Genomic DNA, 6,222 nt, shown 5'->3' with positions numbered 1-6,222 from the left:
AAAAAGAAAAAAAAAAAAAAAAAAAGAAGCTATATGCATACGATTTTCGTAACCTACTCTCTTCATTTAGATACCAAGGCATGAAATATGTTCATATCTCAAGACTGTACAACTGAGTTAAGATTGTAAGATTTTACCATTTTCTACTCCAACAGCAAACATTATAATTTTTTAAAAATTCTTTATCAGGGTTGGGGATGTGGCTCAAGCAGTAGCGCACTCGACTGGCATGCGTGCGGCCCGGGTTGGATCCTCAGCACCACATACAAACAAAGATGTGTCCGCCAAAAACTAAAAAATAAATATTAAAAAATTCTCTCTCTCTCTCTCTCTCTCTCTCTCTCTCTCTCTTTAAAAAAAAGTCTTTATCAATGGTAAAAAGAAATTTTAAGTTTGTTTCTTTAATTATTAGTAACTTTAAAGTAACTTTTCATATCTTTCCATAAGCCAGTTGCATTTCTTCTGTCATGGATTTCTTCTACCATGCATTGTTATATGTGGTAAATATTTTTCCCAGTTTGCCTATTTTTGTTGTTATTTTGTTGCTAGGGATTGAACCCAGGTCCTTGCACATACTAAGCATACACTATACCACTGAGCTACATACTCCCAACCTCTGTCTTTTAATGTGCAAGGTTTTTGGTTTGGTTTGGTTTTTTCTTTTGTCAGGGATGCAGAAAGGGAGATTCTCACTTTGTTGTCCTGGCTGGAACTCCTAGACTCAACTGGTTTTTCTGTCTTGGCCTCCTAAGTGCTGAAACAATAGGTACTCCTGACCACACAGCTTTAGTGTGTGAGTTTTAAATTTTATGTGGATATCTTTTATATGGATATATCTACAATCTTTTCTGGTTTGTTTTGTTTTATTGTTTTTTGGTACTGGAGATTGAATCCAGGGGCACTTTACCACTAAGCTATATCCCCAGCCCTTTCTATTTTTTATTTTGAGACAGGATCTCACAAAGTTGCTGAGGCTGACCTCAAACTTTCAGTCCTCCTGCCTCAGCCTGCTAAATCACTGGGATTACAGGCATGTGCCACAGCACCCAGCCCTGGTTTGTATTCTTTATATTTTGTCCATAGGAAAATCTTTTCACCCTCAAGTTATATACATATTTTATTCTTTAAAAGTATTTAATGTCTTTGTTGATTGAAATTTATTTTGGCAACATCTACTGTAAAATAGAAATTATAATTTTAAATTTTTTCAAATAGTGCCCTACCATTATTTACTATACAATATCTCCACTGATTTACATGCTGCTATTTATCATAATCTAAAGAAAGAAAGGGCTGGGGATGTAGCTCATTGGTTGAGCACCTCTGGGTTCAGTCCCCAGTACCAAAAATATAAATAAATAAATACTGGAGTCTGGAGTGGCTATACTAAATATCAAATGTACTTTAAATCAAATAGTTGCCACATGGTGGTGGCACACGATGGTAATCCCAGTGGTTCAGGAGACTGAGGCAAGAAGTTGGAGAGTTCAAAGCCAGTCACAGCAACTTATTGATGCACTAAGCAACTCAGTGAGACTTTGTTTCTAAATAAAATATGAAAAAGGGCTGGGGATATTGCTCAGTGGTTAAGTGCCACTGGGTTCAATACCTGGTACAAAAAAAAAGTTACTAAAATAAACATTTTATAATAAAAGGGTCAATCTATCATGAAGGAACATATAACAACTATAAGCATGTAGACACCTAACAACAGAAATGCAAAATACCTGAAGCAAAAATCAACTCAATTGAAAGAAATCTACAATGAAACAGGAAGAGTTGCAGCCTTTAGTATCCTACTTTCCACAAAGCATAGAGCAACAAGGCAAAGAAAACAATATTTGAACAACACTATAAATCACTTACACCTATATGATCTATCTATTGAACACAACACTGCGGAATAAGATTCTTATAAAGCACACATTGCACATTCTCTAGGATAGGCCATTATGGTAGGCTATAAAGCAAGCATCAGATTTGGAAAAGTTTTCCAAGTATTCCTGCTTCCTGTTCTAAGCTTTGAAATTCATGAATATGTGGAAATTTAAAAACATACTCCTAAATAATGGTTCAAAGAAGAATCTCAAGAGAAATTAGAAAATGAGATGAATGAAAACATAACATACCAAAAGGTGAGATCCTCCTGCCTCAGCCTCCTGAGTCACTGGAATTATAGACATGTGCCACTGTACCTGGCTTTTCTGAGACATTTCCATCAGCACTGAACATAACAGTTATTCCTCCTGTGTTAATACAATAGCTAGTGCAAACAACCAAACAAAAATCAAGATCTTGTCACATCCTCTCCAGCTCAGCCTTTTGTTCTACTCAGGCCTTAAGATGATTGGATAAGCCTACTCACATTTTAGAGAGCAATCTTCTTCACTCAGATTCCTCTGGTTTTGTAAACCTAATCTAAAACACTCTCACAGAAACATTAATGTTTGATTAAATATCTGGGATCTATGGCTCAGCCAAGTTGACACATAAAATTAACCACAACTTGTATGTTGACAAGAAACTAGATGCAGGGAGACCAGATGGGTGGGAATTGGATAATTGATAAGAAAGGAAGGTGAAAGCTGGCCATATTTTGAATAGTTTGAAGACTGAGATGACAAATTACAGTTGGAATGAATGTAGGATATAAAAGAAAGGAATCAAAGATGACTCAAATTTTGGGTCTTAAACTGGAAGAAAAATGCCACCATTTCCTGATAAGGAGGAACAAGTAGAGGTGAGAGCTTGGCAACAAAATTTGCTGAATGTTTTTTTATTCTGTTTTGTATATCATACAAACCATGTTTAAGAACTGGAGTGGCTATTCTAATATCAGATAAATATACATTAAGCCAAAAAGTTACTAGAAATAAATGTTTTATGATAAAAATTTCAATCTATCAAGAAAGTATAACAGTTATACTTGAAGCCTGTTGTATATGGGGAAATGAGCTGGGTGTCCCCAAGGGAATGGTGAAAGGATGGGTGACAGTGAGGAAAAGAGACTTCATTCTGGCTGAGGTAACCTGGACAGAAAAAAGGTTGAGGAAACCAGTCGTACTGGCATGGTAGATTTTGCCTCAGGAGCACTGGGTCTCACAGCATTCAGCCATGGCCCAGAAGAGAGACTAGGTTTTGGTCTGCCAAACACCTAACAGTGCCACACACTGTTCTCAGTGCTGGGGAGCGAGGAATGTGACTGGCGTCCTTAACTTAAAACCATAAGTGGCTTCTGACCACATTTAGAACCAAGTCCAACATCTTCACCAGGCCTCTGACTTCACCTCTATCCGTACATTGTGTCATTCCCCCCACCTCTCTTTTTTTGCACTTATATCACATTCACATTTCTTCAACTCCTTGGAACACCTGTTCTTTTTCTGATTGAGGGGCTTGCATAGCTTTTTTCTCAACCTAAAATGAATTTTTCCCCCCTTGCTTTACCTAAGACTTTCAGATTTATCCTCAGGGAAAATAAGGAGAAGAAAGAGAAGCCTTAGTCTACCCCCAAACACCCAGTCACCTCCAGCCCACCCCTGTGCTCTCTTTCTCTGTCAGCATGCATATACAGTTCAGGTCTTCTGTGATGCTCTCCAGATTTCTCTTTTATAATATATTCATACTTACCTATTCTTGTTCTAGGTCTGTTTCCTCATTGAATAACAAGCTCTATGGGAGCAAGAACTGTGCTTTTCTCATTTACTAAGATATTGTATGGCAAAGTACTCAAAATGGGCTGGGGATGTGGCTCGAGCAGTAGCGCGCTCGCCTGGCATGCGTGCGGCCCGGGTTCGATCCTCAGCACCGCATACAAAGACGTTGTGTCCGCCAAATACTAAAAAATAAATGTTGAAATTCTCTCTCTCTCTACCTCTCTCTCACTCTCTCTTTAAAAAAAAAAAAAAAAGAAAAGAAAATAAAAAAACAAAGTACTCAAAATGCACCAGACACTTACTAACATACATTGATTGAATTGAAAAAAAATTTTTTTATGCTACTGGGGATTGAACCCAAGGCCTCTTGCCTTCTAAGCAAGCACTCTACCACTGAGCTATACCCCCAGCACTTTTTAAAATTATTTCATTTTGAGGCAGTCTTGCTAAATTGCCCAACCTGGCCTGGAACTTCTTGGCAGGCTCACTGGATAAATGAATGAATGGATGCTATTTTTCTTTTTCAACTTTTGGTTTCTGAGGATTGAAACCATGGGCACTTTACCACTGAGCCACATCCCCAGCCCTTTGAATTTTTTATTTTGAGACAGGGTCTTGCTAAATTGCTGTGGCTGACCTTGAACTTGCAATCTTCCTGTTTCGACCTCCCAAGAACTTGGATGATAGGTGTGTACCAATGCACCCAGCAAATGCCATATTTTGAATGTGTCCCCTAATGTTCATGTATTGGAAACTCAACCTCCAAATTCATATGTTAACCGTATTTGGAGGTGGGATCCTAAGGAAGTAAGTAGGATTAGGTGAGGTCCTGAATATGGTTTCCCCATTATGGCATTAGTGGATTTATAAGATGAGGAACAGATTCCTGAAATGCACGTTTTCTCTGTTGCCACCACATTTCCCTTCATGGTGATGCAGCAAGAAGTCCCTCACCAGAGACAGAGCAGATGCCTGTGCCACATGCCTGGACTTCCTACCCTCTAACACTGTGAGCCAAACAAACTCCTATTCTTTCTTTATAAATTATTTGGACTCAGCTATTTTGTTATAGCAAGAGAAAATGGACTACATCAATGATAATCAGACCCCAAGAACCAAGCCTCTTAAACTCAGTTATTAATGTTCAGACCTCTACTCAAGGCTCATGGCCTATTTTTTTTAACCTCAAAAATTTAAGGTTTAATATGAGTAAAATGCACATATGTTTACAATTTGGTATTTACACCCAATATTTCAAGAAATCTCCAACTACAGAAATCTACAGGCCTGATAGGTATAAAATTGTTTTTCTTTCATTGTTCAAACTCTGTCCCCTGAGGAGTGATTTGCCACTGTACTTACTGCCAACATTAAGTTCATCATTGCTCCTTTTTTTTAAAAAATCAGGGATTAAACCCAGGGGCACTTAACCACTGAGCCACATCCCCAGCCCTTTTTATATTTTATTTAAAGCGAGATCTCACTAAGTCACAATCTATGACATATGAGTCCCCTCTGGTTCATGGGGGATATTTTACCAAGATTCTCTCATGAATGCCTGAAACTGTGCTTAATACTGAGCCCCATTGAGCTCTGCAGTACTGTAGTAATGGATGTAACCAAAACAACTACTGACCGACTACTACTAGTAGTATATACTGTATGGATGTCCTGACAGGCAGGACAGTATGAGACATCATTCTATTCAAGATGACATACAGTGTCATGAAACTTATGACTTGCTTATTTCTGGAATTTCCCCTTTAATATTTTTGGACTGTGGTTGAGCTTGAGTAACTGAAACCATGTATAAGGAGAAACCATGTTGGGGCCCTACAGTGTCTTTGTTTTTGAAACCCTATAAGACTAAAACAGAATGGTACTGCTATGTTATATGGTACAAGTATGCTAAATTTTGTAAGAAACTGCTGAATTTTTTTTTCTGATAGTACTCCTAAAAGTACTATCAAATCACATTGAGGGCTAGGACTTCAACACATAAATTATAATGATGGCTGGATGAGGGGGAATGACAAACATTCAGTCCATAGTATACTCCTGGGTATTTACTCAAAGAGTTATGAAAGCTTGTATTCACACAAAAACATATGGAACTGTTATAGCAGCCCTTACTCATTCATCCAAAACCGGAATCAAGCACACTGTCTTCAACTGGCAAGTGGATAAACAGTGGCACAGTCATATAATGGAATACTACTTACAGTAACAAAGAACAGATCCACTGATACATGCACCAGCTTGGATCAATCTCAAAGGCAGCATGCGAAGTTAAAAGAAGACTGACTCAAAGGCTACATATCTATTGTACGCATCTACATCTACATTACATTTTATAAAAGAGTCAAAACTATTTGGATGAAAAACTGATCAGTGGTTGCTAAGGGATATTTGAAGAGAAGGGGTTTAGTACACAGCACTAGGAAACTTTCAGGATGATGAAAATGTTCAACATCTTGATTGTGATGGTTGTTACATGACTGTATTTGTAAAAATAAATAAAACTATACCCCTAAAAAGATGAATTTTTTTGCCTGTAAATTATACC

The sequence above is a fragment of the Marmota marmota genome, unplaced genomic scaffold, assembly GCF_001458135.2.
Source record: "Marmota marmota marmota unplaced genomic scaffold, marMar, whole genome shotgun sequence".
Taxonomy (NCBI): Eukaryota; Metazoa; Chordata; class Mammalia; order Rodentia; family Sciuridae; genus Marmota; species Marmota marmota.
The sequence above is the reverse complement of the archived record's forward strand: the minus strand, read 5'-3'. Positions refer to the sequence as shown.